This window comes from Coregonus lavaretus (genome assembly GCF_964263955.1).
Source record: "Coregonus lavaretus genome assembly, chromosome: 5".
Taxonomy (NCBI): Eukaryota; Metazoa; Chordata; class Actinopteri; order Salmoniformes; family Salmonidae; genus Coregonus; species Coregonus lavaretus.
In genome coordinates this window covers 15,617,647-15,638,218 of record NC_139992.1, presented here as the reverse complement: position 1 = coordinate 15,638,218, position 20,572 = coordinate 15,617,647, and positions in this window count along the sequence as shown.

The following is a 20,572-nucleotide window of genomic DNA, read 5'->3' as shown; positions in this document are numbered from 1 at the left end:
GCAGGATGGATATAGGTCTGTAACAGTTTGGATCTAGAGTGTCACCCCCTTTGAAGAGGGGGATGACCGCGGCAGCTTTCCAATCTCTTGGGATCTCAGACGTTACGAAAGAGAGGTTGAACAGGCTAGTAATAGGGGTTGCGACAATTTCGGCGGCTAGTTTTAGAAAGAAAGGATCCAGATTGTCTAGCCCAGCTGATTTGTAGGGGTCCAGATTATGCAGCTCTTTCAGAACATCAGCTGTCTGAATTTGTGTGAAGGAGAAGAGGGGGGGGGGGGGGGGGGCATGGGCTAGTTGCAGCGGAGGGTGCAGAGCTGGTGGCCGGGGTAGTGATAGCCAGGTGGAACGCATGGCCAGCCGTAGCAAAATGCTTGTTGAAATTCTCGATTATTATAGATTTATCGGTGGTGATAGTGTTTCCTAGCCTCAGTGCAGTGGGCAGCTGGGAGGCAGTGCTCTTATTCTCCATGGACTTTATAGTGTCCCAAAACTTTTTGGAGTTAGTGCTACAGGATGCAAATTTCTGTTCGAAAAAGTTTGCTTTGCTTTCCTAACTGCTTGTGTATATTGGTTCCTAACTTCCCTGAAAAGTTGCATATCGCGGGGGCTATTTGATGCTAATGCAGTACGCCACAGGATGTTTTTGTGCTGGTCAAGGGCAGTTAAGTCTGAGGAGAACCAGGGGCTATATCTGTTCTTAGTTCTGTATTTTTTGAATGGGGCATGTTTATTTAAGATTGAGAGGAAATTACTTTTAAAGAACAAACAGGCATCCTCTACTGACGGAATGAGATCTATTTCCATCCAGGATACCTGGGCCAGGTCAATTAGGAAGGCCTGCTCGCTAAAGTGTTTTAGGGAGCGTTTGACAGTGATGAGGGGTGGTTGTTTGAACGCGGACTCGTTACGGACGCAGGCAATAAGGCAGTGATCGCTGAGATCCTGGTTGAAGACAGCGGAGTTGTATTTAGAGGGTAAGTTAGTCAGGATGATATCTATGAGGGTACCCATGTTTACGGATTTAGGGTTGTACCTTGTAGGTTCGTTGATAATTTGTGTGAGATTGAGGGCATCTAGTTTGGATTGTAGGATGGCCGGGGTGTTAAGCATATCCCAATTTAGGTCACCAAGCAGTACGAACTCTGAGGATAAATGGGGGGCAATCAATTCACATATGGTTGTCCAGGGCACAGCTGGGGGCTGAGGGGGGTCTGTAGCAAGCGGCAACAGGGAGAGACTTAATTCTGGAAAGGTGGATTTTTAGAAGTAGAAACTCAAACTGTTTGGGCACAGACCTGGATAGATTGCAATTCCACCCCCTTTGGCAGTTCTATCTAGACGGAAAATGTTATAGTTGGGGATGGAAATATCAGAATGTTTGGTGGCCTTCCTAAGCCAGGATTCAGACACTGCTAGAACATCAGGGTTGGCGGAGTGTGCTAACGCAGTGAATAACTCAAACTTAGGAAGGAGACTTCTGATATTAACATGCAAGAAACCAAGGCTTTTACGGTTACAGAAGTCAACAAATGATAGCGCCTGGGGAGTAGGAGTGATACTGGGGGCTGCAGGGCCTGGGTTAGCCTCTACATCACCAGAGGAACAGAGAAGGACTAGAATAAGGATACGGCTAAAGGCTTTAAGAACTGGCCTTCTAGTGTGTTGGGTAAAGAGAATAAAGGGGGCAGATTTCCGGGCGTTGTAGAAAAGATTCTGGGCATTATGTACAGACAAGGATATGGAAGGATATGAGTACAGTGGAGGTAAACCTAAGCGTTGGGTAACAATGAAAGAGATAGCATCACTGGAGGCACCGATTGAGTCGGTCTCCGCGTGTATGGGGGGGTGGGACAAAGGAGCTATCTAAGGCAGGTTTAGCTGGGCTGGGGGATCTACAGTGAAATAGTACAATAAGAAATAACCGAAACAGCAATAAGCAAACCATATTGACATGGGAGAGAGGCATAAAGCTAAACATAAACAGGATGCGGTACCGTAAAAAGGAACAGTCCAGCAGGCATCAGCTGTATAGCTGAGTTATCATAAGGTCCGGTGAACAGCAATAGGATAGTTCGGAAGTAGTTCGGGGGCTGCTAAAGCACTAGCGAGCAAGAGGCAACGGCTAGCGTAAAACAGAGGTGTAATGATCAATGTAGTGGAAAGTTTCAATTGAGATGGGTCACTTTTAAGACATAGCGAATTCTCCAGTTTTACAGTACACTGAGGGTGTTAAATCATCACTGAAAGTGGAACAGTGTTAAATGAACACACTGCTTAAGCCTGTTGCATGCTTCCCAGTCAAAACAGTTCACACATATATTATGACTACATTTTGTTACATTTTTGTTCATCTTAGTGTTCGGCAGGGTTCTTTCGGCCTTTCGAGTACACAACAAGTTTGGTAGCCGAAGTATTTGCCCTTTCGTCTGTGATTGGTCAACAGTACCACTCCTAGTAGGAGTGGGAACTATGGACAGGGTTCTTCAATTAAGTGTTTGTTGTCATTCAACGAGAGATGACTAGTTTTCATGCACATTTTTTCACTTGAGAAATACTGCACCAAATACCTTAGTTAGAGACCTCCTAAGGTAAAACTTTAACATTTATTACAGATTTCTTGATTTATCTTAGATTCATTTGGGCTATTTTGAGGAAATACAGTGCCTTCGGAAAGTATTCAGACCCCTTGACTTTTTCCATATTTTGTTATTGCCTTATTCTAAAATGTATAAAATTGTTTTTTTTCCCCTCATCTATCTACACACAATACCCCATAATGACGAAGCAAAAACAGGTTGTTAGAAATCTTTGCTAATAAAAATGAATAAAATAAAAAGGAAATATAACATTTACATAAGTATTCAGACCCTTTACTCAGTACTTTGTTGAAGCACCTTCGGCAGCGATTACAGCATTGAGTCTTCTTGGGTATGATGCTACAAGCTTGGCACACCTGTATTTGGGGAGTTTCTCCCATTCTTCTCTGCAGATCCTCTCAAGCTCTGTCAGGTTGGATGGGGAGCGTTACTGCACAGCTTTTTTCAGGACTCTCCAGAGATGTTCGATCGGGTTCAAGGCCGGGCTCTGGCTAGGCCACTCAAGGACATTCAGAGACTTGTCCTGAAGCCACTACTGCGTTGTCTTGGCTGTGTACTTAGGGTCATTGTCCTGTTGGAAGGTGAACCTTCACCACAGTCTGAGGACCTGAGCACTCTGGAGCAGGTTTTCATCAAGGATCTCTCTGTACTTTGCTCTGTTCATCTTTGCCTCGATCCTGACTAGTCTCCCAGTCCCTGCCGCTGAAGAAAATCCCCACAGCATGATGTTGCCACCACCATGCTTCACCGTAGGGGTGGTACAAGGTTTCCTCTAAACATGACGCTTGGCATTCAGGCCAAAGAGTTCAATATTGGTTACATCAGACCAGATAATCGTGTTTCTCATGGTCTAAGAGTCCTTAGGTGCCTTTTGGCAAACTCCAAGGTGCCTCTTACTGAGGAGAGGCTTCCGTCTGGCTACTCTACCATAAAGGCCTGATTGGTGGAGTGCTGCAGAGATGGTTGTCCTTCTGGAAGTTACTCCCATCTCCACAGAGGAGATTGCTCAGTTTGGCTGGGTGTCCAGCTCTAGGAAGATTCTTGGTGGTTCAAAACTTCTTCCATTTAAGAATGATGGAGGCCACTGTGTTCTTGGGGACATTCAATGCTGCAGACATTTTTTGATACCCTTCCCCAGATCTGTGCCTCGACACAATCCTGTCTCTGCGCTCTACGGACAATACCTTTGACCTCTTGGCTTAGTTTTTGCTCTGACATGCACTGTCAACTGTGGGACCTTATATAGACAGGGGTGTGCCTTTCCAAATCATGTCCAATCACTTGAATTTATCACAGGTGGACTCCAATCAAGTTGTAGAAACAGCTCAAGGATGGTCAATGGAAACAGGATGCACCTGAGCTCAATTTCCAGTCTCATAGCAAAGGGTCTGAATACTTACGTAAATAAGGTGTTTTTTCTTTCTTTTTTAAATAAATTTGCAAAAATGTATAAAAACTGTTTTCGCTTTGTTATTATGGAGTATTGTGTGTAGATTAATGATCGGGGAAAAAAATATTTAATCCATTGTAGAATAAGGCTTTAATGTAACAAAATGTGAAAAAAGTCAAGGGGTCTGAATTCTTTCCGAATGCACAGTATGTTGTTGCTATGGCATCTGAAGAGGGCAAAAATATTGCCATTTATTTCTCTTTTTCGCTTCGCCTAGCCGATTTCTGCTAGGAGCAAACCGAACCTAAACTGTAAAGGAAAACTGTAATATATACGGTAATTTTAGGTATTATCAACAGTAAAAAAAACTTTGAAAATCTATATATTTTGAATGGTACTGTAATTCTACCCCACAGAATACAGTACCATACCGTATCTTTGGGTGCATGGTATTGTTGTTTCTGGGTCATTAACATATTTTCAGTTTGTAAGTGGCTATATTTGTTCCATCCATTAGTGAGAATGCTGTACCAATTGAACTGATATGTGGCAGTAGTGACCTATCAATATAATGTGTGTAGGTGATAGATCAAAGTAGCAGAAAGTTTTAAAGGTTCTTAACAGTGATTCGGAAAAGTACTTTTTCTGTCATGGCTAATTACCAGAAAGTTTGAAAAGACAGGTGGAGTGGGAGGAGAGCATGTGATGGGAAACCGAGGCTTTCCAAAGGCTTTGGCACTTTCACCAAATTTTCCTAAAAATCGGTTCATTATGCTGAGATTCATTATCTGTTCACAACGCACATGAGTGATATCTGCTGGTCAGCAATAAATAGCAGCATGTAATTATCAGCTATACATTTTATTCCTCAATTGTTTTCATCAAAATCCTGTGGCTCAGCGGGAAGTTGTTGGCTTTATTAGCCTATAATCAGTTGGAATGCCAGGTTTGCATCTTACATCATGCTTCCTTATTTTTCAAATATGGACTCCATTACATTATTTAGGATGCTTAAGACAGAAGTTTATACTAAATAAAAACAAAATATTTGAACAACAGTGCAGAAAGTGTGCCTTCAACGGGATTCAACCTCATACCCTCACATCCCTGAATATTCCATAGTTCTCTACTCTACCCCAAAGTCAATACTTTGTAGAGCCACCATTTGCAGCAATTACAGCTGCAAGTCTCTTGGGGTATGTCTCTATGAGCTTGGCACATCTAGACACTGGGATATTTGCCCATTCTTCAAGGCAAAACTGCTCCATCTCCTTCAAGTTGGATGGGTTTCGCTGGTGTACAGCAATCTTTAAGTCATACCACAGATTCTCCATTGGATTGAGGTCTGGGCTTTGACTAGGCCATTCCAAGACATTTAAATGTTTCCCCTTAAACCACTTGAGTGTTGCTTTAGCAATATGCTTAGGGTCATTGTCCTGCTGGAAGGTGAACCTCCGTCCCAGTCTCAAATCTCTGGAAGACTGAAACAGGTTTCCCTTAAGAATTTCCCTGTATTTAGTGCCATCCATCATTCCTTCAATTCTGACCAGTTTCCCAGTCCCTGCCAATGTAAAACATCCCCACAGCATGATGCTGCCACCACCATGTTTCACTGTGGCTGAGCAGCAGGAGGCCCTGGAAGGGCTGATTGTGGAGAGGGAGATAGCGATAGAAGAAGCTGCTATGATAGATGCCCTCCAAGACCTGCAGCTCAGTACTCTGAGAGAGGAGACCACCGCCTTACGGGAGCTGTTAGTTAAGAGGGAGCAGGAGCTCTCCCTTCAGAAGGAGGCGCTGCAGGAGGCCCACAGGGAGAAGGAGTCAGTGGATGCACAGAGAGAGGAGCTGGCCAGGCAACAGGAGGAGCTGAGAGAGGAGTTAACCCTCCAGCAGCAGAGAGCTCGTCCTTAGAGCAGAGGCTGGCGGAGCGAGGTTTAGCAGAGCCAACTCCCTGCACTCGCTTTGAGGAGTGTGTGACCGTGCAGGCACCAGGCTATGCGCCGGCTTTACACACTGTGCCACCAGTGTGCCTTCACAGACCGGTACGGTCCATGCCTGCTCCTCGCACCAAACCAGTGGTGCGTGTCTCCAGCCCGGTGCGCCCCGTACCTACTCCTCGCACCAAACCAGTGGTGCGTGTCGCCAGCCTGGTACGGCCCGTATCTGCTCCTCGCACCAAACCAGTGGTGCGTGTCACCAGCCTGGTACGGCCCGTACCTGCTCCTCGCACCAAACCAGTGGTGCGTGTCTCCAATCCGGTACGGCCCGTACCTGCTCCTCGCACCAAACCAGTGGTGCGTGTCCAGTGATGGTCCATGGCCCGGAGCCTCCTGCGACGGTATGCAGTCCAGAGCCTCCAGCGACGGTCTGCAGTCCAGAGAGTCCAGCTCCGGTCAGCTGCTCCACTCCAGTGCCAGAGCAGTCCGCTCCACCGGTGCCTAGTCCAGCTCCGGTCAGCTGCTCCACTCCAGTGCCAGAGCAGTCCGCTCCACCGTTGCCAAGTCCAGCTCCGGTCAGCTGCTCCACTCCAGTGCCAGAGCAGTCCGCTCTACCGGTACCTAGTCCAGCTCCGGTCAGCTGCTTCACTCCAGTGCCAGAGCAGTCCGCTCCACCGGTGCCTAGTCCAGCTCCGGTTATCTGCTCCCTACCGGGGAAGTCCGCTTCACCGGTGCCCAATCCAGGTCCGGTCGTCTACTCTTCCCCCACGCCGGAACCATCCGCTCCACCGGGGTCCGAGCCGGAGCCAGACGTCAACCCCTCTCCAGGGTCAGGGTCTCCCACACCAGGGTCCAGACAGGACTTGGTGTATCGCGGGAGGACTGCTGGGCCGGGACCAGACGTCAGCCTCTCTCCAGGGTCGAGGGCTCCCACACCAGGGTCCAGACAGGGCTTGGTGCATTGTGGGAGGACTGAGAGGGGGAGCATCGCGCCGGGGTCCAGACCGGACCGGGCGTGCAAAGGGGAGGCAGGATGGGAGAAGAGTTTACTGCTTACGTCACGTCCGGAGCCGGTGCTGCCACTGAGGCTAGATGCCTACCCAGACCCTCCCCTAATGAGTCAGGTTTTTGCGGCCGAAGTCCGCACTTTTGGGGGGGGGGGGGGGGGGGGGGGGGGGGGGGGTACGGTCATGCCCTGACATTGAGATCTCTAGTTGGGTTGGTCAGGGTGTGAAATCTAATTTATATATTTCTATGTTGGCCGGGTGTGGTTCCCAATCAGAGGCAGCTGTCGGTCGTTGTCTCTGATTGGGGATCATACTTAGGCAGCCATGTTGCCTACCTTAGTTGTGGGATCTTGTTTCTGTTTGGCTTGTTTGATGTTTAGCCTCTTGAATTTCACGGTCTGTTGGATTTTGTTATTTTGTCTGTGTTTATTAAAATAAACGACTATGTACGCATACCACGCTGCACCTTGGTCCGATCTTTTACACAACGAACGTGACACAAATGATGTCAATTAGCCTATCAGAAGCTTCTAAAGACATTACATAATTTTCTGGAATTTTCCAAGCTGTTTAAAGGCACAGTCAACTTAGTGTATGTAAACTTCTGACCCATTGGAATTGTGATACAGTGAATTATAAGTGAAATAATCTGTCTGTAAACAATTGTTGGAAAAATTACTAATGTCATGTACAAAGTAGATGTCCTAACCGACTTGTCATAACTATAGTTTGTTAACAAGAAATTTGTGGAGTGGTTGAAAAGTGAGTTTTACTGACTCCAACCTAAGTATATGTAAACTTCCGACTTCAACTGTACTTCTGATAAAGAGGTACATGCATCAGTACACTGCTTCGAAGTTAGCTGCTTAGCGATTTCAGCGCATGCCTCGGAGCTCCGGTAACAAACGTAACTTCACTACAGAGAGCTTATATTCATGAGCTTGCCTTGACTGACAGCTCTTTGAAATGCCTATTTCAAGTAACTTGGATGCAGTGTTGTAGTAAATCATATCAAGCGAATTTGGTGATACACAAACAACATTGAAATTGCATCAACGATAAAAAAAAAGTATATATACATCTTCTGTTTGGTATGTCTCTTAAGATGCGGTTCACAGCAAATGTGTTCATGTGTTGACTTGACAACTGTGTCGGAGATTTGAATGATTCTTCACCACCTTTTATTCCATGCTGGCTGAAGACATAGCTAGCCAGTAACTAGCTAACACCATACACAGATGAAAGGGAAACATTTAAGTATCTTTGCCATAGAGGGATAGGGTACACTTTTAATTATATTTGCTGACACCCTACAGTCAAATCTTGGCACCAGTAGAGTATCTATCTAGCTATATAAACCACGCCCCTCTGCAAAGATGCCTTTTCCAATGTTGGTTACAAGGTGGTACTTACAGTGCCTTTGGAAAGTAATTACATTTACATTTTAGTCATTTAGCAGACGCTCTTATCCAGAGCGACTTACAGTTAGTGAATACATATTTTTTTTATACTGGCCCCCCGTGGGAATCGAACCCACAACCCTGGCGATGCAAACGCCATGCTCTATCAACTGAGCTACATCCCTGCCGGCCATTCCCTCCCCTACCCTGGACGACGCTGGGCCAATTGTGCGCCGCCCATGAGTCTCCCGGTCGCGGCCGGCTGCGACAGAGCCTGGATTCGAACCAGGATCTCTAGTGGCACAGTTAGCACTGCGATGCAGTGCCTTAGACCACTGTGCCACTCAGGAGTAATCAGACCCATTCACTTGTTCCACATTTTGTTACGTTACAGCCTAATTCTAAAATTGATTAAATGTTTTTCCTCAGCAATCTACACAAAATACCCCATGATGACAAAGCGAAAACAGGTTTTTAGAAGAAAAGAAAAAAAACTACAGAAATACCTTATTTACATAAGTATTCAGACCCTTTGCTATGAGATTCAAAATTGAGCTCAGGTGCATCCTGTTTCCATTGATCATCCTTGAGCTTATTCTACAACAATGATTGGAATCCACCTGTGGTAAATTCAATTGATTGGACATGATTTGGAAAGGCACACACCTGTCTACATAAGGTCCCACAGTTGACAGTGCATGTCAGAGCAAAAGCCATGAGGTCGAAGTAGTTGTCCGTAGAGCGCCAAGACAGGATTGTGTCGAGGCACATATCTGGGAAAGGGTACCAAAAAAGTTCTTAAATGGAAGAAGTTTGTAACCACCAAGACTCTTCCTGGAGCTGTCCGCCCGGCCAAAATGAGCAATCGGGGGAGAAGGGTCTTGGTCAGGGAGGTGACCAAGAACCCGATGATCACTCTGACAGAGCTCTAGAGTTCCTCTGTGGAGATGGGAGAACCGTCCAGAAGGACAACCATCTCTGCAGCACTCCACCAATCAGGCCTTTATGGTAGAGTGGCCAGACGGAAGCCACTCCTCAGTAAAAGGCACATGACAGCCCGTTTGGAGTTTGCCAAAAGGCACCTAAAGATCTCAGACCATAAGAAACAAGATTCTCTGGTCTGATGCTGCCACCACCATGCTTCACTGCCAAGCGTCACGTCTGGAGGAAACCTGGCACCATCCCTACGGTGAAGCATGGTGTTGGCAGCATCATGCTGTGGGGATGTTTTTCAGCGGCAGGGACTGGGAGACTAGTCAGGATCGAGGCAAAGATGAACGGAGCAAAGTACAGAGAGATCCTTGATGAAAACCTGCTCCAGAGCGCTCAGGACCTCAGACTGGGGCGAAGGTTCATCTTCCAACAGGACAAAACGTCACTAAGCACACAGCCAAGACAACGCAGGAGTGGCTTCGGGAAAAGTCTCTGAATGTCCTTGAGTGGCCCAGCCAGAGCCTGGACTTGAACCTGATCTAACATCTCTGGAGAGACCTGATAATAGCTGTGCAGCAACGCTCCCCATCCAACCTGACAAAGCTTGAGAGCATCTGCAGAGAAGAATGGGAGAAACTGCCCAAATACAGGTATGCCAAGCTTGTAGCGTCTAACCCAAGAAGACTCTAGGCTGTAATCGCTGCCAAAGGTGCTTCAACAAAGTACTGAGTAAATGGTCTGAAAACTTATGTAAATGTGATATTTCAGTAATTTAAAAAATATATAAATTAGCAGAAAATCATAAAAACCTGTTTTTGCTTTGTCATTATGGGGTATTGTGTGTAGATGGATGAGGAAAAAACTATTTAATCAATTTTAGAATAAGGCTTTAACCTAACAAAATGTGGAAAAGGTTCAGGGGTCTGAATACTTTCCTAAGGCACTGTATATAAATTAGGTAAGAGAATATCATGTTACCATTGGTGTATCATATTACCCTTGTCCCCTTAATAATGAATCCAAGTGTTTAACAATGAGGAGGGGATCAGTAGCTTTTTTTTAAACCTTTATTTAACCAGGTAAACCAGTTGAGAACAAGTCCTCATTTACAACTGCGACCTGGCCAAGATAAAGCAAAGCAGCGCGATAAAAACAACAACACAGAGTTACATATGGGGTAAACAAAACATAAAGTCAAAAATACAACAGAAAATATTTTTAGAGTGTGTGCGAATGTAGTAAGTTATGGAGGTACGGCAATAAATAGGCCATAGTGCAAAATAGTTACAATTTAGTATTAACACTGGAATGATAGAGGTGCAAAAGATGATGTGCAAATAGAGATACTGGGGTGCAAAATTAGAAAAATAAATAACAATATGGGGATGAGGTAGTTTGGTGGGCTAATTTCAGATGGGCTGTGTACAGGTGCAGTGATCGGTAAGCTGCTCTGACAACTGACGCCTAAAGTTAGTGAGGGAGATAAGAGTCTCCAGCTTCAGAGATTTTTGCAGTTTGTTCCAGTCATTGGCAGCAGAGAACTGGAAGGAATGGCGGCCAAAGGAGGTGTTGGCTTTGGGGATGACCAGTGAGATATACCTGCTGGAGCGCAGACTACAGGTGGGTGTTGCTATGGTGACCAATGAGCTAAGATAAGGCGGGGATTTGCCTAGCAGTGATTTATAGATGAGCTGGAGCCAGTGGGTTTGGCGACGAATATGTAGTGAGGGCCAGCCAACAAGAGCGTACATGTCACAATGGTGGGTAGTATATGGGGCTTTGGTGACAAAACGGATGGCACTGTGATAGACTACATCCAATTTGCTGAGTAGAGTGTTGGAGGCTATTTTGTAAATGACATCGCCAAAGTCAAGGATCGGTAGGATAGTCAGTTTTACGAGGGCATGTTTGGCAGCATGAGTGAAGGAGGCTTTGTTGCGAAATAGGAAGCCGATTCTAGATCTAACTTTTGATTGGAGATGCTTAATGTGAGTCTGGAAGGATAGTTTACAGTCTAACCAGACACCTAGGTAATTGTAGTTGTTCACATACTCTAGGTCAGACCCGCCGAGAGTAGTGATTCTAGTCAGGTGGGCGGGTGCAAGCAGCGTTCGGTTGAAGAGCATGCATTTAGTTTTACTAGTGTTTAAGAGCAGTTGGAGGCTACGGAAGGAGTGTTGTATGGCGTTGAAGCTCGTTTGGAGGTTTGTTCACACAGTGTCCAATGAAGGGCCAGATGTATACAAAATGGTGTCGTCCGCATAGAGGTGGATCTGAGAGTCACCAGCAGCAAGAGCGACATCATTGATATACACAGAGAATAGAGTCAGCCCAAGAATTGAACCCTGTGGCACCCCCATAAAGACGGCCAGAGGTCCAGACAACAGGCCCTCCGATTTGACACATTGAACTCTATCTGAGAAGTAGTTGGTGAACCAGGCGAGGCAGTCATTAGAGAAACCAAGCCTATTTAGTCTGCCGATAAGAATGCGGTGGTTGACAGAGTCGAAAGCCTTGGCCAGGTCGATGAAGACGGCTGCACAGTACTATCTTTTATCGATCGCGGTTATACATTTGTTTAGGACCTTTAGCGTGGCTGAGGTGCACCCATGACCAGCTCGGAAACCGGATTGCATAGCGGAGAAGGTACGGTGGGATTAGAAATGGTCGGTGATCTGTTTGTTAACTTGGCTTTCAAATACTTTCGAAAGGCAGGGCAGGATGGATATAGGTCTGTTACAGTTTGGATCTAGAGTGTCACCCCCTTTGAAGTGGGGGATGACCGCGGCAGCTTTCCAATCGCTGGGGATCTCAGACGTTACGAAAGAGAGGCTAGTAATAGGGGTTGCGACAATTTCCGCGGCTAATTTTAGAAAGAAAGGGTCCAGATTGTCCAGCCCAGCTGATTTATAGGGGTCCAGATTTTTCAGCTCTTTCAGAACATCAGCTGTCTGAATTTGTGTGAAGGAGAGGCGGGGGGGGGGGCATGGGCTAGTTGCAGCGGAGGGTGCAGAGCTGGTGGCCGGGGTAGTGGTAGCCAGGTGGAAAGCATGGCCAGCCGTAGCAAAATGCTTGTTGAAATTCTCTATTATTGTAGATTTATCGGTGGTGACAGTGTTTCCTAGCCTCAGTGCAGTGGACAGTCTGGAGGAGCTGCTCTTATTCTCCATGGACTTTACAGTGTCCCAAAACTTTTTGGAGTTAGTGCTACAGGATGCAAATTTCTGTTTGAAAAAGCTAGCCTTTGCTTTCCTAACTGCTTGTGTATATTTGTTCCTAACTTCCCTGAAGTTCGATGCTAATGCAGTACGCCACAGGATGTTTTTGTGCTGGTCAAGGGCAGTCATGTCTGAGGAGAACCAGGGGCTATATCTGTTCTTAGTTCTGCATTTTTTGAATGGGGCATGCTTATTTAAGATTGAGAGGAAAGCACTTTTAAAGAACAACCTGGCATCCTCTACTGACAGAATGAGATCAATATCCATCCAGGATACCTGGGCCAGGTCAATTAGAAAGGGCTGCTCGCTAAAGTGTTTTAGGGAGCGTTTGACAGTGATGAGGGGTGGTCGTTTGACCGCGGACCCATTACGGACGCAGGCAAAAAGGCAGTGATTGCTGAGATCCTGGTTGAAGACAGCAGAGGTGTATTTAGAGGGTAAGTTAGTCAGGATGATACAGTGGGGAAAACAAGTATTTAGTCAGCCACCAATTGTGCAAGTTCTCCCACTTATAAAGATGAGAGAGGCCTGTAATTTTCATCATAGGTACACGTCAACTATGACAGACAAATTGAGGGAAAAAAATCCAGAAAATCACATTGTAGGATTTTTAAGGAATTTATTTGCAAATTATGGTGGAAAATAAGTATTTGGTCACCTACAAACAAGCAAGATTTCTGGCTCTCACAGACCTGTAACTTCTTATTTAAGAGGCTCCTATGTCCTCCACTCGTTACCTGTATTAATGGCACCTGTTTGAACTTGTTATCAGTATAAAAGACACCTGTCCACAACCTCAAACAGTTACACTCCAAACTCCACTATGGCCAAGACCAAAGAGCTGTCAAAGGAAACCAGAAACAAAATTGTAGACCTGCACCAGGCTGGGAAGACTGAATCTGCAATAGGTAAGCAGCTTGGTTTGAAGAAATCAACTGTGGGAGCAATTATTAGGAAATTGAAGACATACAAGACCACTGATAATCTCCCTCGATCTGGGGCTCCACGCAAGATCTCACCCCGTGGGGTAAAAATGATCACAAGAACGGTGAGCAAAAATCCCAGAACCACACGGGGGGACCTAGTGAATGACCTGCAGAGAGCTGGGACCAAAGTAACAAAGCCTACCATCAGTAATACACTACGCCGCCAGGGACTCAAATCCTGCAGTGCCAGACGTGTCCCCCTGCTTAAGCCAGTACATGTCCAGGCCCGTCTGAAGTTTGCTAGAGTGCATTTGGATGATCCAGAAGAGGATTGGGAGAATGTCATATGGTCAGATGAAACCAAAATAGAACTTTTTGGTAAAAACTCAACTTGTCGTGTTTGGAGGACAAAGAATGCTGAGTTGCATCCAAAGAACACCATACCTACTGTGAAGCATGGGGGTGGAAACATCATGCTTTGGGGCTGTTTTTCTGCAAAGGGACCAGGACGACTGATCCGTGTAAAGGAAAGAATGAATGGGGCCATGTATCGTGAGATTTTGAGTGAAAACCTCCTTCCATCAGCAAGGGCATTGAAGATGAAACGTTGCTGGGTCTTTCAGCATGACAATGATCCCAAACACACCGCCCAGGCAACGAAGGAGTGGCTTCGTAAGAAGCATTTCAAGGTCCTGGAGTGGCCTAGCCAGTCTCCAGATCTCAACCCCATAGAAAATCTTTGGAGGGAGTTGAAAGTCCGTGTTGCCCAGCGACAGCCCCAAAACATCACTGCTCTAGAGGAGATCTGCATGGAGGAATGGGCCAAAATACCAGCAACAGTGTGTGAAAACCTTGTGAAGACTTACAGAAAACATTTGACCTTTGTCATTGCCAACAAAGGGTATATAACAAAGTATTGAGAAACTTTTGTTATTGAGCAAATACTTATTTTCCACCATAATTTGCAAATAAATTCATTAAAAATCCTACAATGTAATTTTCTGGATTTTTTTTCCTCATTTTGTCTGTCATAGTTGACGTGTACCTATGATGAAAATTACAGGCCTCTCTCATCTTTTTAAGTGGGAGAAGTTGCACAATTGGTGGCTGTCTAAATACTTGTTTTCCCCACTGTATCTATGAGGATGCCCATGTTTACGGATTTAGGGTTGTACCTGGTAGGTTCCTTGATAACTTGTGTGAGATTGAGGGCATCTAGTTTGGATTGTGGTATGGCCGGGGTGTTAAGCATATCCCAGTTTAGGTCACCAAGCAGTACGGACTCTGAGGATAGATGGGGGTCAATCAATTCACATATGGTGTCCAGGGCACAGCTGGGGGCTGAGGGGGGTCTGTAGCAAGCGACAACAGTGAGAGACTTATTTCTGGAAAGGTGATTTTTAGAAGTAGGAGCTCAAACTGTTTGGGCACAGATCTGGATAGTATGATAGAGCTCTGCAGGCTATCTCTACAGTAGATTGCAACTCCACCCCATTTGGCAGTTCTATCTAGACGGAAAATGTTGTATTTGGGGATGGACATTTCTGAATTTTTGGTGGCCTTCCTAAACCAGGATTCAGACACTGCTAGAACATCAGGGTTGATCGGAGTGTGCTAATGCAGTGAATAACTCAAACCTAGGAAGGAGGCTTTTGATGTTAACATGCAAAAAGCCAAGGGTTTTACGGTTACAGAAGTCAACAAATGATAGCACCTGGGGAGTAGGAGTGATACTGGGGGCTGCAGGGCCTGGGTTAGCCTCTACATCACCAGAGGAACAGAGGAGGACTAGAATAACGATACGGCTAAAGGCTTTAAGAACTGGTCTTCTAGTGCGTTGGGTACACAGAATAAAAGGGGCAGATTTCCAGGCGTGGTAGAATAGACCTTTACTGGTTGGGTATTTTGCCTCAGTCCTTTTGGTCCGTTTTGACCTGTAGTCACAGCCAGTTTGGAAGCTTTTGTTTAGGCCTCTAGAAGTGCAAATGATAAAAACATTTTAAATTTTCATAAATATGACTTAATAACAAAAACCTAGCAGCCAACCTGCTTGCACCAATCCAATGCAATTACAGTAAAATACCAATATTATAATCACATTAGCATTTACTTTCTTACAGTATAGTAGGCTAATTTTACAGTAGTGTACTGTATCGTTGCTCTGATAAAACAGTAACCCGTTGGCAAGTTACTGAGAGTATTACAGTAATGTACTTGGTACTAGCCAGAGCTCGGCAAAGATTCATCAAAACGTATCTCGTTACGGGTCGCCCAAAAAGTTACATATTGCAGCTATAATAACAGAAATATCTTGTGGCGTGGTGTTTGGCAAGCAGAAATACAGTATATATTAGTACCATTTCTTTATTTATACCAAAACAAGCCATCTCTGCCTTTTTTCCCGTTGACTCCCTGTGAAGAAGAACGTCTATCCAAGAGGCAAAGAGAGATACTGTATTAGGATCAGAATACAGGCAGAGAGATTTATAAATGATTGTGCATGCTCTCCTGTGTTATTTGTGGATGCATTGTTCTGTATTATTATTGTCTATGTATTATTTATGTGTTTACCTCCAGCATGGTTTACAGCTCTGGGTCTCGACTAAAACACAGGTAGGATACAGTATTAAAGATAGAATGCTTTTCCATCATGGCAACTGGAATGTAGTAAGCAAGAATAGTGAGTTAGATTCGTCACAGAAAGAAATCTATCAGCAGTGTTGAAATAAAGAGCCCAACAACTTTTCCTATTTTAATTAGATATATAAGGCTCTGACAGAGAGATACAAGTAGTGCTCTAGCATGAGATTTTGACTGAGATCTTGGATTAATTGTGCAATTATCTCTCCGCCCTGAGGAGACTCCTAGGCATAATCACGGGGGCCATTCATTCTGCCTTCTGTCAGTAGAGCTTGACTCATTTATAGCCTATCCTTTGTTGTTTTCCAACAAATTAGGATAACATATGTTTGTTGTCGATCCTCAGTCCTGAAACCATGTTTATACCATGGGGTGAATTTTAATAAGGAGCAGCTGCAGTGGATGAAAGATGAAAACTGTGAGACATTTGGCTGCCATTCATTTGATGGAAAACTTTGAGTATGATGAGATGCTTTATTTAAATTAATGAAACCCTATCCCACATACCTCCAGGCTGCCTTGTTTGGATTGTTATTGATATTAGAGCTAGAACCTGTGAATTTAAAGCTCATCTCCCAACTTTGTTTAACCTTGACAGCAAGGATCAGGCTAAGCAAACAGCAAACAGAAAGAATAGAGCAGTGTGGCTGTGGATTTGCTGTAAGCCATGTACAGTACCTTCTCATTAAGCCTCTCCTTCCCCTCATCCTCACAGTTCTGAGGCTCTCTCTTCCTCTCTCATCCTCCAGAACTCTGGGTCTGTCTTTCTCTTAATAGTCGCTCCCTCTCTCTGCCCTTTGGCAGTATCTAGGCATAATGCTGAGTCTAGCCTTCCTTTGGAGTGAGAGATCTCTCTGAAGCTCTCCAAGGATCAACACCCATAGAGCACAAACACACTGAGACTGAGCAGGGATTAGATGAGTACAGAAAACAGGTGAGAAACACTGAACAGTCATATCGAAGTATTCCCATATTTACAGGTTTGTCGATTTGGTTAATTCAAGATTTGCCTTGAATGCTTGCATTATATAGTACTGTGGAATATAAATGGTATAAAGTATCAGTTAAAAGTCTTAAAAGATATACAACGCTTGCAATTAAATAATTCATAATTAACCATCAGATTGACAGTGCATCGTCATCTATTGAAAAAATAATAATTCTCTCCTATTGTTGCCAGCAGAAGTAGATGTACAGTACCAGTCCAAAATGTTGGATACCTACTCATTCAAGCATTTTTCTTTATTTTTACTATTTTTTACATTGTAGAATAATAGTGAAGACATCAAAACTATGTAATAACACATATGGAGTCATGTAGTAACCAAAAAAGTGTTAAACAAATCAAAATATATTTTATATTTGAGATTCTTCAAATAGACACCCTTTGCCTTGATGACAATTTTGCACACTCTTGGCATTCTCTCAACCAGCTTCACCTGGAATGCTTTTCCAACAGTCTTGAAAGAGTTCCCACATATACTGAGCACTTGTTGGCTGCTTTTCCTTCACTCTGCGGTCCGACTCATCCCAAACCAACTCAATTGGGTTAAGGTCGGGGGATTGTGGAGGCCAGGTCATCTGATGCAGCACTCCATCACCTTCCTTCTTGGTAAAATAAACCTTACACAGCCTGGAGGTGTGTTGGGTCATTGTCCTGTTGAAAAACAAATGATAGTCCCACTAAGCCCAAACCAGACGGGATGGCGTATCGCTGCAGAATGCTGTGGTAGTCATGCTGGTTAAGTGTGCCTTGAATTCCAAATAAATCACAGACAGTGTCACCAGCAAAGCACCCCCACACCATAACACCTCCTCCTCCATGCTTTACGGTGGGAAATACACATGCGGAGATCATCTGTTCACCCACACCGCAACTCACAAAGCCATGGTGGTTGGAACCAAAAATCTCCAATTTGGACTCCAGCCCAAAGGACAAATTACCACCGGTCTAATGTCCATTGATCGTGTTTCTTGGCCCAAGCAAGTCTCTTCTTTTAATTGGTGTCCTTTAGTAGTGGTTTCTTTGCAGCAATTCGACCATGAAGGCCTGATTCACACAGTCTCCTCTGAATAGTTGATGTTGAGATGTGTCTGTTACTTGAACTATGTGAAGCATTTATTTGGGCTGCAATTTCTGAGGCTGGTAACTCTAATGAACTTATCCTCTGCAGCAGAGTTCAGTCAGGGTCTTCCATTCCTGTGGCGGTCCTCATGAAAGCTAGTTTCATCATGCGCTTGATGGTTTTTGCGACTGCACTTCAAGAAACTTTCAAAGTTCTTGAAATGTTCCATATTGACTTACCTTCATGTCTTAAAGTAATGATGGACTGTTGTTTCTCTTTGCTTATTTGAGCTGTTCTTGCCATAATATGGACTTGGTCTTTTATCAAAAAGGGCTATCTTCTGGTTTATTTCATCTTGTAGCCTGCACATTCACAGCTAAAGCTGAATTACAGTATAGGCCTACAGATGAAGAGGAAACATTTAAGTAGACATAACAATTAGGTAGATTAACCCACTGTAGTTGATGATGGTGATGGCAGATGATCGATGTCAGATGATGGTGATGCAGTTTGCTTGCTGGCCCTGATGTCATTGTCAGCTCAGCCTCTCTGTAGCCTGGATGTCGTATTCCTCCACAACTAACGAGTAGCACCCACTTGGGTGATGCCTCTGCAGCTGCTATGGCGCAAAAAAGCTCACCACACATCAATCCAGAGCAGTAGTCATCCTCATTGCGAGCTCTCTGCCATGTCCATAATGCAGTCAGGTCTCATTGATCAAGAAGCTGGTGCTGAGTGTTATGCATCTTTTAAATGCTAGCCAAACCAAACAAGCAGACTTGCTATCAGTCATTAATTTTCATGGGTCAAAACTACCAGATATATCCAATCAACACTCAATTACAAAACAAGCGGATAAAAAACTATCAAAAAACATGTAAAATCATCCCAAATTTGTACAAAACATACAGAGCTCTCTGTTTAGGCTGTCTTACGGCGCCATGGCAACACGATGGGAGGAGATATAGAAAAATGCCTTTCTATGAATGAAATGTCAAAATTCTAATGGCACTCATGGACTTTTGAATGTTTATCTTTACTGAAATGAGTGGTACGACAGTAATTGAAAGCCAATATACACTGTACAGTATGTTCTGTCAGAATCCAATTAACAACAGAAGAGCCAGCCATGGCAGGCAGGCCTGTCCCAATAACCTTCAAGATATATTCAAATATTAACCTTGTCGCAATGTATAAAAGCTTGTGTAATTCTCTAGGTTAAACAAATTACTGTATGCCATGTCCCTGCCATTTAAAAAAGTACCAGAGGAGTAGAAAATGAGTACCTACACAGTTATTATTCTATAGACTTTAATTATTTTGTGTAGAAGATATCAGACAGCCTATTAGAAGATAGGAGTGTGAAATGCACTTGGAACAGGTCAAAAATAAATGTAGTGAAGGGAAAAGGGCTTTGCAAGCGAGTGAATACAGCAATGACCTTAAACAATGTCAGAGAGTATGATCTTAATTTCAGTTTGCATCTCAACAGATCCTCAAAGTAAAGTTTGGTATTTGTGCACTTTTCACAACAATGACAATGTAATTTTTTTGCTAACTGTTAAACAGCTAATATGAAAAGCTAAAACCTCTAAATACTTTTATTTGTATGTGTAGTTAGCGCCACAAATGCCCATCCAGTAACTCTCTATAGACAGCGACCTTTAACTCAAAGTTGTCATCTGGCCTTCACAAATCAGCTGCTGTGATTGACATTCAGGTTCTAATGGCATGTTTCACTCTTCTCTGTCGTGACAAGGTCAGTGGCATTTCCTCAACTATCTTGGGAGCTACTTTGGCATTTTAGAGAGAGGCCACTTCTCAATCAACCAGGACAGCTAGTGCCCCTCCCCCTCCTGTGTGACTGACAAGCGGAATCTCAGATGTGCATCCCAAATTGCATCATAGTTCCTATGTAGTGCACTACTTTTGACCAGGGCCCATAGGGGACACAGCGTGCCAATAGGGACACAGTCAGAGATCTTCTGGATGGATTGATGAAGATCTCTCTAGTAGTCAACTGCTTTCACACACTGAGGTGAAGTGAGGAGCTATCAGGGCTGAACACTCAAGGCCTGTGCATAATGAAATATATTTGAAAACAGTGTGTACTAGACATACGCTACCAGTCAAAAGTTTTAGAACACCAACTTATTCAAGGGCTTTTCTTTATTTTTACTATTAATAATAGTGAAGACAACAAAACTATGAAACAACACATATTGAATGATCTAGTAACCAAAAAAGTGTTAAACAAATCAAGATATGTTTTATCTATTCAAATAGCCACCCTTTGCCTTGATGACAGCTTTGCACACTCTTGGCATTCTCTCAACCAGCTTGACCTGGAATGCTTTTCCAACAGTCCTGAAGAAGTTCCCACATATGTTGAGCACTTGTTGGCTGCTTTTCTTTCACTCTGCGGTCCGACTCATCCCAAACCATCTCAATTCGGTT